Source organism: Hippocampus zosterae, chromosome 11 (assembly GCF_025434085.1).
Source record: "Hippocampus zosterae strain Florida chromosome 11, ASM2543408v3, whole genome shotgun sequence".
NCBI classification, from domain to species: domain Eukaryota; kingdom Metazoa; phylum Chordata; class Actinopteri; order Syngnathiformes; family Syngnathidae; genus Hippocampus; species Hippocampus zosterae.
In genome coordinates, this window is record NC_067461.1 from 5,668,268 (window position 1) to 5,693,502 (window position 25,235).

A 25,235-nucleotide genomic window follows, 5' to 3' on the forward strand; every position below is an offset into this window, starting at 1 on the left:
GTTCTTTCACAGAAGTGGTTTTTGCCTGTCGGTTTGTAAAGAACTGATCCAAGCACGTTTGCTTTTGTCGGCTTTTAACAATCCTTTGAAAATGTCCAAGGCAAACATCAGTATAGTGAACGATCACTTTTTCTGGGTGATTCACATTTTCGTACAACTATCGGAACGCCAGGATGGTGCTTGGTAGTAGCCAATGGCAAAGCAGCAATAAATATGTTGCGTTCAGGAAACTCGGAGGTGCGACTAGCATCCCATACTGTATTTTTTTTCTTTACCTTTCATATCTTCAAATTTCTTTTATAACAAGAGGTAATATTTTCCTGATGAGGCCTTTCATCACTTGAAAATTTCATATGAAGAGACGTTTGTAAAGTAGAGCTACCACTGTATATGGTCGCCAACACCCTGCCGCTGAAATCTAAGTTCAAGTTCTCAATCAGCAGGAGAATGTGTTCAAAACGTCAGCTTCGTCAAGTGAGGACAGAGAGCTGTGGAATTTGCCATACACGCCCAGCATCGCTCAATGTGCTGTCCGTAAAAAAGCCACCATGCGCAAATGTGCTTGCTATGCTCGCTACTGTGGAGAGAATCCAGTTTATAAATATATGCGCTTGTTCGTGACCAAAAAAGAAAAAAGAAAAAAGAGGATTCTTTTTCTAATCCGCCTTTGAAACAGAACCCAGCCAATATTTGACTTTCACGCTGTAACACGGCAACCCGCAATCAGATAATGAAATCTGTGAGGACGTTGGCGCCAGCATTTGGTGGGGACGTCGGGGAATACTTTCAAGACACCGGGATGGGAGAAGGAAGTGTCTGGCATGCAACTCCACATCTCATGTCCTGGCTTTACTCAGTTGATGGTGTAGCGCACAGGTGTCAAACTAAAGGCCCGGGGACCAGATCCGCCCCGCCATCTCATTTTTATGTGGCCTGCAAAAGCAAATCAAAAGTGAACTTCCATCCAAACGTGCTCACACTCACCCCTCGGGACAATTTTGAGTATTCAATAAGCCTGCTGTGCATGTTTTCGGAATGTGGGAGGAAACCGGAATACCCGGAGAAAACCCACGCAAGCCCGGGGAGAACATGCAAACTCCGCACAGGAACAGAACCCATGACCTCTGCACTGTGAGGTCGACGCGCTAACCACTGGACCGCCCTAAACCGTTATTCTTGACTTCTTTATAGTCGTAACGGTCCTCCAAGGGAAACGGTAACCACAATGTGGCCCATGACAAAAACGAGTTTGACACCCGCGGTGTAGCGGTTCACTCGCCTGATTTCCTTTCTGCCTCGATATCCTTAAGTCAACCCCATCGAGCATAAGCGTCATTGAAAAAAAACAAATCAATCAAAAATGACAATGGTTGGATCGACTTGCTCCCTTCTTTTGTCAGTGTCGTCGATGGAGAACAACAACAACAACAAAAAAACGGTGAAAAAGTCAACTTTTATAGGCTTTGTAAAAGAGGCTGCAAAAGAAGTTTACCCCTCCCAAACTTCCCTTCGCTTCAACCCCCTGCAGCCTGTGACTCAACGCGCCGCGGAGGCCCATTGTTTCGGCACAACACGGGGCACAGAGCTGAAAGAAAAGATCTGCCTGCTACCTTCCCACTTGAGATTTGCGCTGCGCTGCGATCGCTTTACCGACTTCATCACGTGTCTTTTTTTTATTGTTATGTTTTTTTTCTAGCCCGGGCTCTTTTGTTGTTTTTTTTTCCCAGCAAACATGTTGCACGGAGGCGATTGCTCGTTAAGGCAGCGGTGCTTAAACGAGCTGCTATTGCGTAAGCAGCTACGCCTCGGTTCAACCGGCTTTGATGTATAATTCACTCGCGCTCTTCTAAGAAAATATCCGACGTATGCGTCGACGTACTGAAAGCGTTATGCTGGGAAAGTGGAAAAGATGGCTGGAGGAGTGGGAGGAGGAGGGGGGGGGGGGGTCGACTGGTTTGGAAAAGTCTCATTCAGCAAAGTGAAGAGAAAAGAAGCCAGGCCCACTTTTTAATCTCTCGCCATCTCCGCTTGCTCTCGCTCTCCCATGCTCAGGCTTACATAAATACCTGGCTTGTGAGCTTTGAGCTCAACGACAGCCTTGGAAAAAAGTGGATCTGAGGACAATAAGAAGATGATGAAGAAGAGGAGGAAGAGGAGGAGGGGGAAAAAAAAGCCCGTGAAGTGTCCTTATATGAGTCAGCCCAGAAAGGAGGGATGTGGGGTGGGGGGCAAAAGGGTTCCGTGCGACCTGCAGCGCACGTTTACCTCACTGGTTTCGCACGAAGGGGGATGAGGTAAGCCGCCTTCTTCTGATTCAAAGCTCATCACCCTCCATTTGAACGCGACGTCAGCACGCCAGCACCTGGCCATTTATGGCGGCCGCGTTTTATGCGAGGAGGGTGGGGGTGGGGGGGCAACTGGAGGCCACTTAATGACGGCCTTCGCTCACACGAAAATGTCAACACGTCACCCTGACTACTATAAAGAGTGGAGGGTTACGATATGGGGGTGTGGGAGGGGGGGCACGCGAGTACCCTTGTAATTACACACACACGCGCACGCACAGACAGGAGGAGAGAAACGGCGTGTGTCAAAGTGATTCATTCCCGAACGAAACGCAACAAGTTCTGTTGTTGAGCCTGCAACCTTCTCATCTGCGATGTATTGTATGCAGATTGAGTAACATCTGCCGACAGGCCAACAGACTGGTGGGGGGTAAACTCAACCGGGGGGGGGGGGTGTTCCTAGGCTGCAATTTCAATACCTCAACAGATTATAATAAGCAGCATGGGAGAATCTCATCCATTCCACCACATCGCCATTTACCCGAAGAGATTTCACCTCTTTTGCAGAATGTGGAAAATTCGTTGCACAGACCAAATCGAAAAAAAAAATATTTCCAAGAGCAGAAGTAAAAATGAACCATTGCACAAGTAAGGCTCACTCTCTTTTAACTGAGGATGTGGCTGAAAACTAAAACTCCGGTTTAGATGGGAATCGGCACACACCTGCCACCATTTAGACCCTCTTGTTAAGCCCGAGTAAAGTTCAGATGCTCTAGTAGGCTTTTCCTGTCACTTCTTGCCGAATTTGATTTTGTTATTAAGTTAGAGTCACTCAGTGACACAATTTGAGGATGAACCACCCGTCTCAAAAGAAATGCAAAATGGGAGTCAGAACACCCCAGCGACCCTTTAAAGTGCCACTCATGAAACCAAAATGAAGTTTAAGCTGTTCTAGTAGTCTTTTAATTTCCCTTTCCTCCTATTATTATTATTATTATTATTATTATTACAGTTGATTCCGTTTCACCATGTCACAGTAATGGTGCAAAAGTTATAAAATTGTTTATCTTGGTCTCATTTTTCTCCACAGAAGCCGAGCATTAAACAGGGGTGTGTAGAATTTTGAGAACCACATAGATTGATTGATTTTTCTTTTTTTTTTTAACAAATGTATTTTGCAAGCAACATATAGCGACAGGCACAACAATTAAATGAGCGTCCATTAGAAGGCAGAAGGAAGTTCTGTGCAAGCAGTTTTTTTGTCACATTTTTGTTTTTGGTGCTATGACGTGAGATTTTTTTTCTCATTTTAAATGTATAAGGTATACATTTTTAGTAAACATAAAAGTTGGGAAATGACACAAAAGTTGAAATGACACAAGATGTGCTCACGTTTGTTTTGTGACGATTCCAGGCTCCAAAACACAAAAACGAAGGCCCCCAAATGCCGCAGTTTTCATCCGTTTTGCGTTCAAACCTCCCCTTAAATGAACAGTTTGCACGTGGACACCCTGACCCAAGCATCCGGCGGCTGCTTCCACTTTCCAACGTTCATTATTTCATGTCAGATATGAGATCAGATTCAAGCTTCCTCTGCCTTCAAGTCCATGACGAGCGTGCGAGCGCCGCTGCCGCGCAACTTTTTTGTGTTCCATTCTCTCGCCTGCATTTGTGAACCTCACGACAACACTCCAAACTTTCCTCTGGCAAACTTTGCCTTTATGCAAATGAGGCCAAAACGTCAGGATGCTGACGTTGGAGAATTTGTAAAAGACACGCACGGAGCCGTTAACATGATGCAAACACTCACCCCGGTGAGAGCCTGGCATCTCTGCCTCCACTTGCTTCGTTCTTCATTTTGGCTTAAAATCAGTCCGGCGGGGGGTGGGGGGTGGGGGTTCTGGTCTTAACGTCTTGCCGGCGGCACCGCCCTCGCCTCTGCGCCGCTCCGACACTTCTTCATCTCCTGACACTTTTCAAAACGGACGCCCCTCTTTTCTTTTCCTCTCCGGTCCTCCTCGCACTCGTTCGTTCGTCTCTGCGCTGGCTTCTCGCTGGTCCGCTTTAGCACCGCCTCCAAAACCCCCACCCACCTCCCCTCACCGCTCCTGCACCCTCCCTCGCTTTTGTCTAACCCCCCCCCCCACCGCCCTTCCTGCAAGCTCCCCACACCCCACACCTTCTTCCTCCTGTTTCCATCTTTTAACCCCCCCGCCCCCCGACCCCCACCCCTCCTACTCCAACTTCCCTTATCCTTTTCGAACCTACCCCCCATTTTCTACCCACTCCTGCACAGGAGTGTGTCCTTATCAGTTTTGGGGGAGGCTGTTCACAAAGACCCCCCCCCCCCCTACACCCCCTCTCACTCCTTTTCCAACCAATCGTCAGCATCCGACACGCTGTGGTGAAATTATTAACATTAATCAAGTGAGGAGCTTCAGAGGAGGAGTGAGGGCACGTGGGATAAATTGCCAAACGTGTGATCACGGGTCCGGAGGTGAGCGAGGGCGTCGATTAGCGAGTAAATCGTAGTCGCCGATGAAAATTTGTGAGACGGAAAAGCCGCTGGAGCATTTATTTAATATCCTTGAGATGTGGATGCAGGCCCATGTACTAGTAGGCCCTCGGTCCTCATGACTGGGATGTCTCTTATTGGAATTTTTTTTGTCCCCCCCTCCCTCCCGCCACACACTACTTGTGACAACTAAAACTTTGCTAGTAAACTATGATGCTACACTAGTAACACGACTAAATCCAACTAGTAGATATGTGTCATGCACTCATGGCACCAACCTGGCCACTAACATTATTTTTGCCTCACTAGTAACCCAGTTGCTCTACGGCAGGGGTGGGCAATTATTTTCCCGGGGGGGCCAAATGAGAAGCAGAAAATATTGTGGAGGGCCGGGCCAAAAGTTAGAAATAGAAAATAAAGAAGATAGCAGAATGTCTTTGTATGCCAGTAAAAATGTAACATTCTCCTCCACCATCCCACTCAGCACCGGTTCTCCTCAAGGATGTGGACTGAGCCCCCTGTTGTTCACGCTCTACACATTTGACTGCTCTCCGACTCTTATTAGCGGTCCAGTTTTCGGAAAGTTTTTTTATTTTTTTTTTTTTAACAATCAAACCATTCTAGGAAAAGTTCATTTACTCGAGCGACAAGCAATTCACTCTGAGCATGGAAATTGCCAGAATCGGACTGAGTAAGAATCGCTTCCTTGTTTTTCAAAGTCTCGTAGATTTGAGTCTTGACTCCAGGCGTCCCCTGAATGTTGCGTACTTTGTTACCCGCTTCGTTTAATCAGATACATATCACCTTCCCTTCCATGGTCTTTACTCTCTCCCTCTTTCTACGTCTTTCCCTTCCCTCCCTGTGCTGTGCAACTTGAAGTGACTGCGCCACCTGGTGTTGAAATACCTGTCATTACAAGTCCAAACGAAATGAATGCAATCAAACCTTAATTGTGCACCAATCTTCGGCGGGCCGGATTAAAAAGACCAACGGGCCGGATCCGGCCCGCGGGCCGTAGTTTGCCCACCTTTGGTCTATGGTGTACCAAAGCTAGCATGCAGAAATGTCATAAAATTGCGGAAGGCAGTAATTGGGATTTTTTTTCCCCTACAAGTGCACTAAACTTGATGAGGACTAAATGCTCAAATGTCTTTGCATACAGATGCGCAAGGAAAAGAAGCACCCGCAGAGGCTTTTTGCAACCTGATCCACCGCTGGGATGCTGAAATGAGGTTGACTCCTGCTAATGCACGTGATTAATGCACCAACTGTTTCAGCATTGGGCTATTTGCAGATTGTGCGCACACACGCACACACACACTCACACACACACACGCCTGCTCGTGTCCAGCGTTACTCAGCTCTTACTGCTTCTCCACTTTGGCACGCAACAAGACTCAGCATTGTGTGCGTGTGTGTGTGTGTGTGTCCTTTTTCCACTTCAACTTTTTACTTAAACTTTACTGGTACTCCCCACGAGTCCCTCGGTGGTCAACAAGTGAAAAGAAAGTTCACTTTAGCTCTCCCCCCCGCTGCACTTTGCTGCCATTAACACCGATCACCTCGCCGCGAAGAGTAACACAAAAAAGCTTTCGATCCCCGCACGCCCGTGTGTTGGCACGCGCGTGCATGTGTGCGTGTGTGTCCGTTTGATTTTCAGCATCCCAATGCGCAAAGAATGAATGAACGATCTCGCATGGTGGCAAAAATTTGGGTTCAGTGACCGTGAAAATTCATAAACCCGACTTTTGTATACGTTTGTTGTCTTCACCTTCAATGAATGGCCTATTTTAAAACTGTTTTTATATACAGGGCGCAACGCATTCTAAGGTGCACAGAATCAAAGCTACAATAATGGCTGAGGTTGTGTTATGCAGCCACTAGATGGAGCTACACTAAAGGGAATACAATACAATGCAGCTTTATTCGTATCAAGCTTTCACAACCACTGCAGCTGGAACAAAACGCTTTAGATTTAAAAAACTACGCCCAAGAAATCTGAATATCGATCCATATAGAAGGCGCGCCGGATCATAAGGCGCACGGTCAGCTTTTGAGAAAATTCAATGCTTTTAGCTGTGCCCTATATTACGGAAAATATGGTAAACAGGGGCCCTATTTTACATCTGAGACCAGCTTTCTAGCAAAAACACCATTAGTGTGAAAATAGAGAAACCAATTGTGTTTTTTAACCTGAAAATGGAAAGTTTGCCATTTTGCTTGCAGCCTAATAAAGCAAACGGCAACTGACGCCAATACTTTGGAGCGGAATAGGTAAATTTCCCGTGAAGACAAAAAAGAGACACGGCGGCACAACGTTGTCGTCCAAAACTCGAGAAATTATTGGACTAGCACATGTTGATTTCTTTCATTCCCGGATTAGACACTTGCTACCAGGCGCATTGCAGAATTTCTAGCGAAGTGGCAGGCCGTAAATCTAAGTCACACCTGGCCCAACGACAGCAATGAATTGTGGGCCACGGGTGCTCAGTCCTGGAAGGATTACGGGTTTGGCCAAAAGGAGCACGATATATAACGGCAATACTGTAAAAAAGTTTCAAAGTAGACCACAACTCATGGCCAGACGCTCACACGCAGACTAACTGGCCACGTTGGGCCAAGCGCACTTACAGTAAGCCCCTGGCATCACTCACTAGGCCGCTAGAAGTGCTTAAAAAAAGGCTACGTGGGGTTGTCAACGACAACCCTAATTTCCAGAAATGCAATGTTCCTGATGTGACACATTTTTTATTTTAAAATAGATGGGGGACAGTGAGCCATTTGTATTATTAAAAGGTACCGCGTCTATACAAGCAGTGCAAATTGTTGAGGGACGAGGACAGCTGGGCCTGAACAAGAGGAAACAAGGAAAACTGTGACGTGAGTGGTGGGGGGGGGGGACGCTGGTAGGAAGACAGAAAGACAGCTGCAGCCGTGTTGTTGTCCGCCGCACACGTTTATCTCGGCGCACATCTCGCTCAACCCCCCCCCCCTCCCCCCGCTACGATAAGGTCAGGCTTCAGTGTCGCATGGCCCGCAGGAGGCTCAAAACAACAAACAAACTCCGCGCTGTAGATTGCGATGAGGAAACACGTTCAAACTGAGGTTCGGTGAGGTGAAAAGTCTGCTTCCAGAGAGGAAATCTGATTTCGTATCAGCCTCGGTGCTCAGCTGTGGATCGCTGACCCCTTCAACTTGGTGTCAGCCCAGACTCTGAGTGACATGCATAGCCAAACCCGATCCCTTCAATTCATTGGGTCTTCAAAGAAGTTTTCACACCACTAAAACCAGTGCATAGGGAGCTTCCTCAGATTTTGTCCCGTAGATGCGATGAAGTGTGCGGGTCTTTACCTCACTCCAATGCTCAAAGTGCTCCTCCTGTAAGGTCTGGTGGAGACAGAGTGATGGCAGACAGACTCATCCCAGGACGCGGCTCATTTCTGGGCCCTCCTCTGACTAGCCAGTAGCCTGCAGACAAACAAAAAGCAGACTTTATTCAGGCAACCTTGGCAGATCTTCAGATGCAGGGCAACCATTATGTAAGCAGAGTCGAGGTGAGGATTGTGAAGAGGGGGTAATACTGCCCCCATCTGGCGATGTGTGCATTTTCAAGAGGATTTTTAAAAAAAATAAAAAAGAACGCCACACGTTTTTGCTATCATTTGTTAGCTCAAAAATACAAAGCATTTTTGGATGGATGTTTTAGACTTTTTTTGAAAATATTTTCCGGTAGTAGACGGGTAGAACAGTGGGATGGATTGATTGGACAGAAAATGGTTGAATCGGGTAATAATACACAGAGCTTAATGATTAAGGTGCAGTCCATCCATTTTGATTTTGAACAGAGCCTCTGATCTTGTGAGCGCCAGGTTTCGTTTTTTACTGCGACGCACTTCTTGTGATGAGGTCAGCGATACGAGTATCGATTTTGGCGCAAGTGGGGCAGGTTTGCCGTTTTTTTTTTTCTTCTTGTCAATGTTGAGGAAAATGGACGCCCCATAAGGAAATGCAGTGATAACTCGATCTTATGAACGTCTCTTCATACGATATTTCCAAGTTATGAAACGTCTCAACAAGAAAACATCGCCTCGTGTTACGAAAGGTAAAAATACAACTCAACTGTATTTATCGAGCACTTTCAAACAGCCATCGCCGCATACAAAGTGCTGTACATGGAGCAACTAACATATACGACAGTAAAGCAATAAATCAGTAACAAAAGATGGTAGAAAGCACCAAACAGTAAAACTAAGATCAAATCTCATGCATTTGTTACATATTTGGATGCATTTTTATGCTTTAGAAAAAATTTATGTCTGAAGTTTGGGAGGGCTTGGAACGGATTAGGACATTTACATGGAAAACGCGTCTCAATTTACAAAATTTTCTAGTGAAGAAATTTCTTCCATTCATTCATTCATTCATTCATCTTCCTAACCGCTTGATCCTCACTAGGGTCGCGGGGGGTGCTGGAGCCTATCCCAGCTGTCTCCGGGCAGTAGGCGGGGGACACCCTGAATCGGTTGCCAGCCAATCGCAGGACACACAGAGACGAACAACCATTCGCACTCACACTCACACCTAGGGACAATTTAGAGTGTTCAATCAGCCTGCCACACATGTTTTTGGAATGTGGGAGGAAACCGGAGCACCCGGAGAAAACCCACGCAGGCCCGGGGAGAACATGCAAACTCCACACAGAGAGGCCAGAGCTGGAATCGAACCCGGTACCTCTGCACTGTGAAGCCGACGTGCGAACCACTGGACTACCGGTTCTTCCAGAACCAATTAATTTCATAAGTAGAGTTATCACTGTACGGTGATAGCCTGTTATATCGCTGTTCCATAGTTCAAACTTTGTTCTTTGTATCATTGCGCTAAAAGGTGACCCCAAGCATCTCAGATGTTCTGGCATGACGTTTTGGGTTGAAATGAACTCGAAGGTTTGCGATTACATTTACTGCGATGTCTTAAATAATCACCAACGTGATGGAACCATCACATGGAATTGATTCTCGATGATCTTGACGCAAAACATGCATAACCTTGTGTCACCCTCTGATGGGAACACCCACGGGTGCAGACGGGAGCGAAACAATTAATCCTCGCGTTGGATAGATGACACGGCCGTGGCCGCGTATTTCCTCACAGCGGTCGCCACACTTAAAGCGAGTATCGGATGGCAACTTCTTGCGTTTATCAAGGTTGCGCCGCATCACAGACAATTGCGCGGTCGCACTGACTGTACAAGGTTAGTCCGGGCCTTGACTGCGTTCTGTCATTTTGGAGAGTTATGCTGCAGTGGAGGATTGAAGGAGAAAGTGGGAGCTGTCAATCAAAAAGTCAGGCTGAAACTGGGTCAAGGAGATGGAGCGATCATTACCTCGTCCAAGGAGGTTGGGTGTTTGGCTTCAAGGTCTCGCAAAAGGGGCAGAAATGTCATTGGAAGCTTTTACTGTTCATTGTTCAGTACTTTTTTTTTAAGCTGTCGGGTTTTTTTTAATGGGTTTATTACAGTATGCTTACTTACTTCCTGTACTGCCCTCACATGTGGGAGAGGAGAACCACATTCACCAGTGTACTTTTCTGGTCTTTATTGACCTCCAAACAGTATTTTCTTTACATTTTATGCTTACAATTTATGTGGATATTCAAATAGGGGTGTCCCGATACCACTTTTTCACTTCCGATACGATACCGATATTGCAGCCTTCAGTGCTGTCCGATACCGATATTGAAACAATACGATATCAGTAGATATGATACATGCATTTAGTTTAAAATTATATATATACTAGCTGGTTCGCCGCCCTCCTCATCTTCCGAACCGCTTGATCCTCACTAGGGTCGCAGGGGGTGCTGGAGCCTATCCCAGCTGTCTCCGGGCAGTAGGCGGGGGACACCCTGAATCGGTTGCCAGCCAATCGCAGGGCACACAGAATCTTACAACCATTCGCAACCACACTCACACCTAGGGACAATTTAGAGCGTTCAATCAGCCTGCCACGCATGTTTTTGGAATGTGGGAGGAAACCGGAGCACCCGGAGAAAACCCAGGCAGGCCCGGGGAGAACATGCAAACTCCACACAGGGAGGCTGGAGCTGCAATCGAACCCGGTACCTCTGCACTGTGAAGCCGGTGTGCTAACCACTGGACTACCAGGCCGCCCTATATATATATATATATATTATATATATTAAATGTGAGAAGAGACCTGATCAAATGATGCTTTTCAAACAAAGAACAACAGTCAACTGTTTAGATGACATGGGTTCCGCATCATGCTCGATACAGATGCTGCTGGGCAGAAGAGCAGGAGCGCAGTCTGGAATAGACTTCTTGGATATGAGTGCTCATATCGGAATTGACGACTGACAAATCAGATACGTTTTGACATTTTTTTGGTGGGGCGGGGACCAATATCATTATCGGATCAGGACACTAATATTAATATATGTTTAAAAGGTGTATTGCAATAAATTTAGACTGACATTAGCGAGAATTCTCAAAATGTATTCTGTGGCCGCTTGTTGGGATGTTGAATGAAAATTAAAAAAAACAAACAAACAAAAAAAAAAAAGCTTCTTTGTTGTTATCATTTGCCCCGTGTGATGCTTGGCCCACTTTTCCAGCATGCTCACAATTGTGTAAGCACGCGTACATAAAACATGATTTGCTGCTTCAATTCTTGACTTTTATTCGTCGGGGATTAGGTGGCAGCCGACGCCCGAGCCGTCAGAAGAAGCAAAGTCGAGGAGAGAACGCAAATGCGATTCTTTGAAAGAGAGAAAACGAGCGATGAGCTGAAGAGTTGGCAAATGCGCCGAGAAACAAGCTGTAATCGCTGACCTCCAAACTTCCAACACGAGACAAACGGCCGTGATTAATGAGAGCCATTCGTCTTGGCGGCAAAGCAAAAGATGTCGCGAGTGCCGCTTTGACACCCACCCCCCCCATCTGCGGATTATTATCACACTCCCGTCTTGTTAACGCACAGCGAAGAATACATGCAAGTCAGGTTCGGTTCCATTTAAGGCCACTAGAGGGCAGAATTCTGACCGCTACAATCATGGCTCGCCGGATCCGTGTTCAGTTTTCTGAATTCGCTCAATCTCAAATTGTAAAAAATTGATTTCATGGGTTTTGGGTTATTTGGCGTGATTTTTTTTTGCAGGGATCACACGACTATGTTAATGCAGACTGACATGGCAGTAAGGGTGAGCCAGGAGGAAAGAATACAGAGAAGAGAGAAAACGTCCAAAGTTTGGGATCGTTTTACACCTAAAAAAAAACACACAAAAAAAACAAGAAGATAAAGTTCCATGTGTCTGCAGAAACATAGAATGGGCTTCAGCGACTGCACCTGTCTGGTAAAGTCAACACCGCTAGCTAATTTAATATCGCCAACCGCCACTCGTGGCACATAAAACGCTCAACAGGTGGTCAAGGACCGCGTAACTCGGCACGCAGACGGGCTAATGGTTAACCACTTAACAGAAGGGGCAACGCAGCCAACTCGACACTCATTTGATGACTCCAATGTCACTTAAGGACCCCCCCCCCTCCCCACACCACTCCCACCACCACGGGGGGAGAAACTGCAAACTTTACACAGGAAGCCACAGGAACAAATTAAACTCAGATGTCAAGGCTCCACTGTAACCCCCCCTCCCCTCATTGATGCTGCATTCCTCAAGTACAGTTGAGTAAATAACCCACCCCCACACACACACCCCCAGCCAGCCAACTGTTTATGGAAATACTCTTTGGTATTCTTTTCCAACCGCCAAGACATCTTCCATCTTGGTGGCCAGATTAGATGAGATAAAGAGTATTATTTTTATCAACCCCCCCCCCCCACCCCAAAAAAAAGCTTGACTGTGAAATATCGCTTTTGGAAAGAGAATGATGCTGCATGTTCGAACGATAGATGACGAATAAGGGTCTTGGGTGGGAAATCTACTCGACGTGGTGCGCGGGTGGGGGGGGGCAAAAGTTGACCACTCGGTCGAAAGAAAAAAAATAAAAAAGAAATACAAGCAATCTCACACCAAAGGCGCCTGGAATGTTTCCATTCACTTTTTTTTCTGCTTGTCAAAAGCGCCGTCTTTGCCTTTTATGCTTCTCCGAGGTAGTTGCGCTTTCATTCGTCTGTGCCATTCTTATCTCTTCTGTTTTCTCTGTCTGGCGCCCCTTTTCTTTTTTTTTTTTGAAATTCTTTCCTCCCGAACACTTTTCTATGAACAGACGCCTCCGCTCAAAATGCAAATGAAACAGACAGATGAAGTTGCCGCGGGGGGGCTGTTACACACACACACACACACACTCACACGTTCAACGGCAGCATCTGTCAGCGTCCGTCTCCGCTGGCTTCAAGGAGCTTTTGACGGCAACAACTTGAAATGACTTGAGAGGCGGCGATGGCGGGCGCAGATGACGATTCGCCCATAGCCAAGTCACGTTTTGCCGCGAATGCCAATCACACACACACACACACACACACACACGTGTTAATAACGATGTCACCAAAACGCATGGAAAATTTATCCCATTTGAGTCTCGAAGTGATGTGTCACGAGTTGTGATGAAAACCAGACAATGTTACACGTGTGCATGACTGCGAATGCATTTGCGCCAATGAATGACATTCTGTCGGCGCGTTATTGGAGCACACAAGAGAGGTTCTGTCTTGCGGAAGGGCCAAGCCATGAGTGAGAAACTCAAACAGTAGCGGGACAGTGCTCGCAGGATTAAACGTGTCGTTGGGATACTCTGTGGATTTAAAATTTTGGCGGGTGGGTCTGGTTGGCCGTGTTGTGCATTTTCCGGGCAAGTAAGTAAGCAAAGCGAGTCTTGACGATGCTCAATTGAAATGAATGAAGCCAACATTCCGATATGGTTTGGATCCATCGCTTGCATTTCTTGTGGGGTTTTTTTTTTTTTTTTTGCAGTTAAGGTCAATGCGGTTACAATGCGGATACAATGTCGTTTTGAGCCTGGCTTTTGGGGGTGTTCGATTAGTCATGGAGGAAGATAAATGATGCTCCCCCCCACCCCCCAGAAAAAAATTTGTGTTAGTTCACCCCAAAATTTCATTTGGATCAGTGCTTCTTAACCTTTTTAGAGGTACCGAAGCCAAACAATGAATATGCACATTCATCACACCCCTTCAGGAGTGAAAAATATATATTTTTAACAAATTCAAAATATTTTAAAAATACATTTTTTAAAATCGTTTTTTTTAAATTCAAGAGATAAGTATACTTTTTTTTTTTTAAATTGTACGACGTACTATCACACGTTGACTACGAAGCAAACTCCCAATTTCCCGCAGCACTGATTGGACAAGCAATGTCATGTAACCATTTGCAGCCAGGCGTGTCATAACTAATTTACATGTTGAGTCGGGTGTGTCTTACTCTCCATGGCAGAGGCCCCGACGAACCCCTGAGACCGACTCACCCAACCCCTGGGGTTCGATCGAACCCAGGTTAAGAACCACTGATCTGGATCCATATGAACCCTTTGAGAGACGGTCACGACAGTGGGCAGCTTATCATATTATTGGGTTGCAGGCTGCATGAAAGGGTCAAAGGGTCATGGCTTCTTCAATGAGAAACAAAAATTAAAAAAAAAAAAAAATAGAAGAGTACATTTATCCGAAAACATGACACGAAGCAGGAAGTCTGATCCGTAATCAGATAATTGGTCTGCCGTGATGCCCAAACCACTTGTTGGAAATTGCTTTCAACTCAACAAGGCGGAAGAAAAAATAAACAGCACCGGCCAGACGAGCATTAAATCTTCACACCCGTTTTAACGTTTATTTTACCGTTTAACCATTTGACGCGACACGTGACAGTGGATGAAGATTTTTACCTTGATATTGACCCAACTCTCCGTTTGGAAAGTCCTGAGTTTGCAGCCGCTCTGCTCGCTAATACTTTTGACGAGGCCCAAGAGAAGGTGGTTTGTTTTGTGTCGAATCATTCTTATGAGTCATCATGTCGACGTTCACCCGAGACGTTTTTACCTTGAAGGGAGGGGAGGAAGTTTCACGTGTTTCTGGATTCAAAAGTGATTAACGGAAAACGAAAGGGAGTCGCCGCTGCTTCCCGTGTTCGGATCAACAGTCCGTTTTGGTTGGCAGAGTCGGGAAACGGGACTCGCTTTCGGGGGCAAATCCACAAGTTCATCGTAACCTCAGTGACCCGTCGAATGCTTAAAAGATCAAGCCGGAGATGACGTTTCAACAACTTCCACGACTTTCCCTTTTCAATGCTCCTCTGTGGAGATGAACTGCGTTCATGTTTCCCAATCGATGCTGCGGCGGCATCTTCATCTCTCACGCTCACAAAAACACAGCGCGGGTTCTTTTTAAACTCGTGTTTGCGTGACAGGCGTTTTTTTTTTTTTTTTTTTAACGCCCTCGGAGTAACTGTGTGCGCGCGCGAGCGCAAAGCTAATGTAGACTGACACGAGGACTGACATGGATGCTGAGCTGTGCTGCGCTGGGCCAGGCGGTCTAACCCAGCAGCGGGGGATAAACTATAAATAGACTATCTCATCCAGCCCCAACACCCCCCCCCCACGCACCCCCTCCCCCTCCCCTTTTCTCCTCCTTATTCCCCATTTTCCTTTTGCTTTATATCACTACCTCTCTGACGGATTCATTTTTAAACAGTTTATGCTCCGCTTGCTTTACAAACACAAACACGCGCACACCCTCCCAAAGTGGTTTTTTTTTTCACCCTTCAACTGCTCCGAAAACAACACAAAAATCTGCGGGGTAATTGACTCCATTCTCAAATGGTTTATATTGTAACTGTAATTGGCTGCAGACGCCCCAAGATGGCAGCAACTTCGGAAAAAAACTGATATACCGATTTGGCTGGAGCACAAAAACAAGGGGGTGGGGGGGGGGGGTCCACTGTATTTATGCTTTTTGATGCGGCCCTGACCTGTATGCGAGGGTATTACAGTACTTTAAGTGCGCCATTTTGGCGGGGCGCCTTTGCATCCGATTACTCGATTATTCACTGGGGAGAAGGCACACGGGGGTGGGGGGGTGGGGGGGGGGTGGGCTAGTTAAAGCGAGGAAATCGGTTGGGGTGTGTGATATGTAAGCGATTCTAATCCCTTCTCAACCCCGCACCGAAAATGAGGCAGCATGACACTGCTCTCATTTCACACGCTGCCCCCCCCTTCCTCCATTTCGTTTCTTCACCTTCATCAGGTTGATCGACGACCATGCTCCTGACCATGACGACAGATTCTCACATCGGACGGCGAGCGGAACGTTCTGGAGAAAGCATTTGCGCTATGGTTTAATTGACTGTTTCATCACAAAAGATGCTTCCGGCATTCGACATATTAAAAGATAACATCTGAGGTCTCTTATACAGAGCTCGGATTCGTTCAAAACACCCATGCGGGGTACACCCTGAACTGCTTGCCAGCCAATCACAGGTCATACATCGAGAAACAACCATTTGCGCTCATAATCCCACCGAGGAACAATTTCGAGTGTTCCATTAACCTACCGTGCATGTTTTTGGAATGTGAGAGGAAACCCACGCAGGGAACGGGGAAGGAACATGCAAACTGGGAACAGGAATCAAACCCATGACCTCTGCACTGTGAGGCGGACGTGCCAACCAGTCTTCCGTCGTACCGCCCCGTCGAAACAATGACAAATATCCACAGCAAGACTCGAACATCGCACGGTGTGACCTCATCACATGACACGTCGCGGTTGTAATCTGCGGAGGTGTGCTTGGCTCAAAGGGGTCGGCGGATTAGTAGTTTGGTGTTAAAATGACTTTCTGTTCATTCATCGCTTTTACACTTAACAACACTTTGAAGAAACAAAAAGAAAACACGCTCAAGCAGTTCTCCCTGTTAGAGGCCAAGGGTGTTCGCTTCAAGTTGCTGAATGAGAACTACTTCCTGCTTTCGTGGCTAAGAACCATGGGAAATGTAGTCCCACTAGCCTAATGCTACATTCTCCGGTTAGATCCAACATAAGCTGAGCTTTTACGATGTGGCGCTGGACCTACACGAAGTAAACGACGCAGCCGGCTTCGGAAAGCTGCTGGAACCGAGCAAAAACAATTTGGGTAATGCTTAGTGCATTTACTTGTTGACAAGTGTTGAACCCTCAACCAAGATGGCATTTAGCCTTAGCCAAAGTAATAACACAACCTCCCCAGATTGACTAGCAATGTTCAGATGTTTTTTTTTGTATGTCGGAAGACCCCCTTCACCGCTCGAAGCAACCCCCCCGTAGCGGCACTACCCGATATTTCATGTCCAGTCTGAACCTAGCATAACAGAATTAAATCTCTAAATAAATTTAAAAATATATTTTTTATTTTACAATTTTATTAATTTAATAAATAAATTTTAAAAAACATTATTTTAAAACATGATTTAAAAAAAAAAAAACATCTTACGACCTGGATCGTCTAATGTATGAATGTATGAAAAAAAACACACAAAGAAAACAGACCTGCTCATTGCCTAATGGTCCGTCAATTACAATGACTAATTGTAATGTAATTGTAATTACATAACATTAGACAGGGTTTTGGCCAGAACACCAAAACAGAATAACAAAGTTGACGATTGGCAATAACTTTAGTCTTTTGATACAAGATAGCAAATCCCCCCCGCCCCCCACCCGAGGAGGGTGGTCGCTGGTACCAAGGATCCCTCTTAAGCCCCCACAATTTCAGCAATCCCCCTACTCAGACAGGATGCTCCAATAAACTTTGACCCAGTTCTGACTGGTGGGCAGTGGGTGAGTGGGGTGACGCCAAAAGAACCCCAACACAGCGAGGGCCCCCCGCCCCCCTGTCCCAGCCTGACATGATATGCTTATCAAAGGCCGATGAGAACAATGCGTCTTCTTTTTAATGTCAAATGCCAGAGGGAAGCTTCAGGACATATGCATGAGAAAATAAATCGCACTGGTCGGTCGAGTTCATTGAAAATTCATCCCACAAACACACACATTCAGTGCATCCCCCGCCGAGGACTTGATTTCAGTTTTCTGCTGATCACACACAAGACCCCCCCCCCTCACTCCAACATACTCCTCCAATTTTGCTTTGCTTTTTTTTTTTTAATCCGTTCCGTGCCTCCCGTTTCCAAGAAATCCCACTCAGCAGACGGACGCAATCCTCCATAACCAATTCTCGGCAGGACAATGCAGAGAAGACAAAGACGCAAAAGGCCCAGAGCACCTTTTGTCACTTGAGTTGCGTCATGCTGAGAACAAACCAGAGAGAGCACCTTCATTCGACTCGTATCGTTCGGTATGCATTTCCAGTGTCACAATTTGGAAAGGGTGCCAAAATATGGGGTTGCTGGGGTACCAGCCGCCGTAAGATGGATCTGCTGCCAGATAATTGGGCTAAAGAAGCCTTTCCCTCAAACATTTTAAGTCATGCAGCCCCTTCAACAACCCCCCAACCGAGTATACATCGCATTGAAACGTTTGCTAACTGCAAAGCTAACAGCTGATTTGCAAACTTTCCCCAAATCCCTGCTTCGACGTGACTTTGACAGCCACTTGCCCCGCCCTCCGCGACGGTCTTGCGCCGACGGACCGACTCTTGACGGAAGCGCGCTACGCTATCGATCGAGTGGTCTGACAGAGCGACCGCAAACTACCCCAAAAAATAAACACATTTTAAAAAAGTTGTGTCGTTTGATGAAGCCATTAACCTCACCGCTTGGTGAAAAAAAAAAAAGACTCATCACTTCATAAAGCATATTTGACAACAGCCAAATGTTCCGGGACGTCATCCAGGGCCTGGCGAGATGTCTTGGGAACTCACAGGGGAGAAGGACGGGCTCTTGCGCAACGGGGTAGTGGGAGTTATGTTGCGGATACCGCAGCTGGGACAGAATCCCAAGAGTTTCCCATGAAAACACATGCCAGCTATTATTTAAAAAAAAAAGGCACGGGCCGAATCAACATTTTCTTCGGTGCAGGAAATTGTAAGTGCATACAAAACTTCACCCCCCCACCCCACCCTTCTTCACGTCTCAGACTCTACAAAACAAAACCCGCAACAGTTTACAAAGAGCAGTCAGCTGACACAGGAAGAGGGGGGGGGGCAATGGGGAGGGTCCTGCGCGGACGGATATTGCCATGGGGTCATCTGGCAGATGCATCCTCCAACTTCCACAACATTTGGCCAAGAGGATTTCGAAAAAAAAAAAAAATGGTCGTAGGTACAAACATGGCGTCAACAGATATTTTGCTCGCTTACGTTACCTCTTAGGAGGTGTAACACTCATTCAGATCATCTTATTATTCTGTTTTTTTAATGGAAAGAACATTCCGAGCAAGAAGAGACAGCTGTGAGAGTTATGAGAAACTTTTTTTTTTTGGGGGGGGGGGAGCTTAAATTTCATGCCGTTGGATATCTGGCATGCATGCCAACAACCGGATAGTCCTTCTCATTCGCCAGAAAGTGGCTAAGAGCAGAAGTTCAACACAGAGTCTTCCATTCAACAAAATGTTTGGGAATTATTTGTGATTCCGAGTGAACAATCTGCTGTATAAACCGGCGACTGGAGGTTGCATTTGTGGCCGTTCAGATATTTTTTCGCTCTGCCGACCACATCTGCGCCTATAGCCGTCTTTGAAATCAACAGATGGAGGTCTGCCTCCGTGTTCTTTACTGTCAAGCCAAAGAAGCAGGAAACAATATTGGCCAGTGAATTTGTGCATCTCAAATAATAACATCTGGATCTTCCTGTGCTGGGGCCTCCAAACCCGGACCAATTCCTCTCATTTATCAACCTTGTCTGCATTGCCTTGAATGTGTGTGTGCGTGTAGATATCTGTGTGTGACTGTGTGTGTGTGTGTGTGTGGTCTGCTGTTTCAGCACGGGTCCTTCTGGCCCTCGTACATCAGTCTCCTGACACTTGGCGACATACGAGACAGCTTGAGCGAACTCCATGCAGGGACGAAGTGGAAGAGTAAGACGGAAAAAGACGGATGAAGGGGACGGTTCGAACGATTCCAGCTTTGCTTACATACTGTCGAGGCTTTCAGAGCTTGCCACTATCGGATTCCAATTGATGTAATTTGGCTCATGAGATACTTTCAGTATAGGGGGTCTTTGGTTTGCGGGCTTTCGGACATCCTTTCCAGATTATGAACAAGCTGCGATAGTATCGTATGACTGTCTAAAATTTGTTTCATTTTCAACTGTCAACTGAAAACTGTAAGATGACTCATTATTGTTAGCTGGTTTAAAATATAGCATTATAAATTGGCCTATTAAATTTCCCCAGTGTGGGACAAATAAAGGATATCTTATCTTATTTTTTTATATATAAATTATTTTCCCTCCGATATGAAAAAAAATGCCATCTTTGAATCATAAGAGTCACGTTTTCATTTTCCAACTGCCAAGTGACAATGAAAAGACGTACAAGTAAATGTTCAATTTGCTTCAAGCTAACATGCTTCAAGCTCTTTATTTGTCACTCCCATTTGAAGTTTACGGGAATAAATAAACGGGAATAAAACATTGCATATTTAAACACCAAAATATTCAACTAAAACACACTATTTTGTCAGACGAAGGTGTGCTAGCTTAATGCTAACAACGCGAAACACAAACAGAGGAGACGTTTTAGTTTTCACACCGTACATTTTTGTTCATATCTATTTTAATATTTCATTGGGCTCCCGTTTATTTTATATTTTAGTAATACTGTATACAGTATTTAAGAAAAAAATGTAAATATTCAATAAATATCAACTGCACTTATTAACGACCACATTCGTGTCTGTTAGCGATTGACACTGGTGCGTTATGACGTGTAAAAATTCCGGTTACGTCATCACTCGGGGAACAGAACATTGTCAAGGTTCCGCACAAGTTGGACAACAGACAGGCAGTACGGCCTTGAATTATTTATCTTATGCTTCCAAGTCTGTAAAAGATGTATGCTAGTTAAAAGACGTCGGGGCCATGATACAAGATGACCATGAACAGTTTGTACAGCCACATCTCGAAGTTAAAGCCATTTTTTTTCGCCATTTGGGACAAGAAATATTATCGAGCTTTGGAAATTCAGTATCATTCCATCTGGCTTTGAGTGCGGCAAAGAGACGCAAAATGGAATTTGGTTCATAAAAATGGTCCGCCACATGATTTTTCATCTGCCATCTTTTTTTTTTTCCTTATTGCTTGGCAACGACATTTTCCAGCGCAGCAATGCTAAATGTGAAGTCGCTAGCGCGGTCGTTCCGAGACAACACAAATCAGTGACTTAACATCCTCGTATGGCCTTAAATATTTCATGAGTTGGATGAGCACAACCCCGCCGAAGCCGCTTCAGAGGGTTTGTGCCGATTAAAAGGCCGTCGAAAAGCACAAAAAAAGGTGGACGTGCCAATGAATAGAAAACAGAAATGCCTGACGCCATTTTCGTCTTGGATCTCGCCTCAGTGTTTAAAATTCAACATATGCTGCATATGTCCTGCCTCTAAAAGACCAAAACAGCTAATGAAGTGTCATCAACTCAACCGCCGGTGAAACGACCGGTGCTTACTGGTGATTTATGCCAGGCGCTACACACAAACCGTAAACCTGCTCTCGTACAAACCAAACAGTGTGAAAAAGAATACATTCTGCCTTTAACAATATATTAGAAGGCCTTCTTATATGACCGGATTTAGCTTTAGTGACGGCGTGAACCAGAAATGCATATGGAGAGAATTAATTTGGGAGTGTGGAACAAGCCCACAAAAAGCGAGAAGATGTTACCCCCAAAAGCAGGCGGCAACAAATGACAGTTTACATTTGTTGTATCAGTGTATGGGCATGTGTGTGTGTGTGTGACACAGAGAGCCTCACTGTAAAATGTTCTGACAGCTGTCCATGATGACGTGATGCTCGACGCATGACAGCTGAGGCGGATTTAAGGAGCAGCATAACTGGAACCGCGATCGTCGCCAACAAAACTTTGCGTAAACACGCAGCGAATCGAGATAATGAAACTCATTGTGGCGTCCCATTCGTGATACACGCGTTTTGTTTTGCGTGAAATAGTCTTGGCGACATAAGGAGGACAAACTAAGCCCAGTGTGAGGTGGAGTTTCCTGGCATTCATGATCGATGTTACTTCATGAAAATAACATTTCGGCTAATCGCCCGCAGGGAGTTTATTTGCTCGTGCACAGATAGGAGTGATGTCCAACAACGTTAGAGCCATGTTGCAAAAAATTCAAGTTAATATGGTTGGAAAAGTGCGGAAAATCCGTCCATCTATACTGCTTATCCTCTCAAGGGTAGACGGTGAGCTGGCGTCAACTTGGACAAGAGGTAGGCTAAAACCCGAACTGGTCACCAGCAAATCACAGGGCACATATGCAAGAGATGGGAAATGGAGAAAAAAAAATAATAGTTCAGTTTGGGGCGGTTGCATGTGCGCGATGGCCGCCATGTTTTACTACTCGTTACGTAACGGCCGCCGCTCCCGAAAGCGCCGACAAGCGTCCGTGTTTCGTTTAGCTAATGAGCGCATGATTGCAAAAGCTGCCGCGGGGTCCTGAACAGACGGTGCCACCCGACTTGAGAGGAAGCGGTGATGGTTTTGCATCAGCTGTGAATTTGGCTCCCGTCGTGCGTGCGCCCAGACGACACAACACCGAGTACACCTGCACAGTCTCATTCAATTCCGCGCGTCATCTATGCCCAATGTGAGGCCTGAAGATTGTGACTTCCTATTTTTTTCCAATTCAAATAATCACGAGTGAGTGGCTCTAAAATTGAAAAATGGGCTGCTAAATTCATGTGATCGGTATCGGAATCGGTATCAGCAGATCGCACTCAATGAGGATCGGTATCAAATCGGTATCGGAATCGGTATCAGCATTAAATCCTGATTGGAACATGGCTTGTTGTGCTGTTATTTTGTAATAAATATACCAAAAAAAAATAATTATTTTTTTTAAAATCACGATTCAACGGCTAATATCGGCGCCATTGAGGACTCCCATTATCCAACTTTGGCAAGGGAAATGCTCCAATAGGGAGTCGAATGGTGCCAGGGTAACAACACGACAAGCAACGGCGACAGTTTCATGACTCTGCCATAAGTTAGGACGCTAACACCGACTGGACCGTGACCGTAGGGTTGCCCCCACTCGGCTTCTTCGAGCATCATGCCTTCCCCCGACCTGCCCGCCTTCCTTCTTCTTAATATGCTACAACCCTGAGCTAGCTTATCACCTTCTGCCAGCACCCGCAAATCCCCCCTCTCGTGTGCCACCGTGGCATCTCCCCCTCCCTCCCTTGCCCCCACCTGACAGGCCAAGGATGATGGAGCATCTGCTGGTAGTGAGGCAGAGTGATACTTGAGCATTCCCACGGAGAGGTGATGTAATGCTATCGGGATGAGAAGTTTAAGTACGTGTCACATTGGCGTTAAGACTGAAATGGACTCGAAAGTAATCCATATTTTAAAGTAAGACCGGCCATGGATCATAAAAACAAAACGGTTCTCCACAGCATCTTCGGTGACCTTCAACCTCTTCATTAGTGCTCCTGGCTTTGATAAGAACAGAAACCAGCTGGGGGAGGATCAGGAGTCACGGTCGCAATGTGTGTGTGTGTGAATGGGTGGATATTTGTGTGTACAATAACAGCTGCACAAAGCAAGCGGAGATAATAGTCTCTAGTTACACACACACTGAGCGCTTAATTAAAAACACAACGCAGAAAAAAAATGTGGGTTGGTCACAGACTTCATGTCAGATTGACGGCAAACCACTCAGATGAAGTGGAGCGTGCGCGCGCATACACACAATTTTTGGGACAAATTTGAGTATTTTTCCCACACTTCAGAAGAAAGTGAACAATGAGTGGATTCTCGGATGTCAGCAACCATCCACACTTACAAATTACACACTCACAATTTAGAATGATCACCTACAGTGCATGTTTTTGGAATGTGGGAGGAAACTGAAGTACCAATGAGAAAATCCACACGCACGGGAAGAACATGTAAACTTTACACAGGAAGGCTGGGGAACATGACTTCTGCACTGAGAGGTAAATGTGCTAAAACAACCACAAAAAAAAAACTGAAGATAAATCTGCAAATGTAGTGGTCGCACATGCACTCGTAGATGAAATTTTTCCTTGCAATGTCTTAAATTTTAGGAGCAAAATGTCACCGTTTAGGGGCAGTCTGGAGTGATACTTTTGTCTTACTTCTAAAAAATAAACTTCATAAATTAACATGAACACGTTTTCAAATGTGATTTTCGAATGCTGAGTTGTATAGATGAGACAAGGCGACCTTTGAAAAATATTTCCACCTTGGGTCAAAAATCACCAACATGTCAATTAATAAAAAAAGTTGAACATGTGTACCCTGCTTAACTCAAACTATTAAGCTGCCAACCAATTGAACCAAAACATTTTAAAATCTGAAATACAAAAAAAAAATGAAGCACCAAAGGGACCAAAATATACACAAGCACACACACAAACTGCCCTATGGGCCATTTTGGGTCCCCAACCCTGAGCTTGCGAACCCTTAAATAAGTACGCATCACTGTCGTGAACTCCAAGCAAACAGTTTGGGCAACAGTACCAAACATCACATCAATATTCCGTTCGGAAACTGCGACTCTTCGACCCACCTCAAGAAGTCTTGAAGGTCCGCACAATCATTTCCTCAGTGACCACGATACTTCGTCGTACTTTTCTTGTCTTTCTTTCAACGAGTTCCGTTGTCTTAGTTTCCCCCAACAAAGTGTCCCGGCCACCGGTGGAGGCTCTCCGAGTCCTTACGATAGCGAGGACACGATGAAAAAGGTCCTGCAAAAAAAAAAAATCTCAGGCTGAGGCTGCTCGGTATGTTACCCCGGTTGCCCGCTCACAAGATGTGTGGGGGGCGGGGTTACGGAGTTAAAGCTCGTTTGCGTGTAATACCCAATGCTCCGTCAGGGGTCGCTGCTACAAACTAACACTCAACGAAGGGATTTCACGATACGTTCAGGTGCACCTTTGACTAACGACGTATTTCCGAGCGAGGCAAAACATCTAGTAGGCATTTTGAAGCTATAAGTAGGGACATGAGGCTATTAGTTAATGACACATACTAGTCGGGCTAAGTACTGTTACTAGTACTTTTCTAATAAGTTTTAACTAGTAAAAGTTGGCTTCAACTGGCAAAAAACCGACAATTGTGTGCTATTAGTCCTTCTAGTGACGTTATAAAAATTTACCAGTTAATATCAAGTGGTTAGTTTGTAATCCGTTTTAATAAAAAAAAAATCATGTGTTTATTCAATATTGAATATTTTTCAGGTGGGGGGCGGGGGGCTCCAGGCGTATCTGGTCGAGGTCATGGTGACTGCCTTGAACTTGCCGGTAGGTGCGATCCCCG

General features: G+C 45.6%; 1 protein-coding gene across 2 annotated transcripts in view; it reads right to left on the reverse strand.

The window, feature by feature from the left end:
- LOC127610115 (leucine zipper putative tumor suppressor 2 homolog) overlaps positions 1-24,728 on the reverse strand; it is a 45,890-nt gene extending 21,162 nt beyond the window's left edge. Inside the window, exons 1-2 of one of the 2 annotated variants that reach the window (XM_052079872.1) lie at positions 24,487-24,728; positions 8,152-8,268 (exon numbers count right to left, since the gene is read on the reverse strand). The gene's annotated coding sequence lies outside the window, so the exon portion shown is untranslated. Of the gene's footprint in view, positions 1-4,095; positions 4,370-8,151; positions 8,269-24,486 lie in introns of those variants that run through there. The other variant, XM_052079873.1, reaches the window with a different exon arrangement.
- Positions 24,729-25,235: the final 507 nt, after the last annotated feature.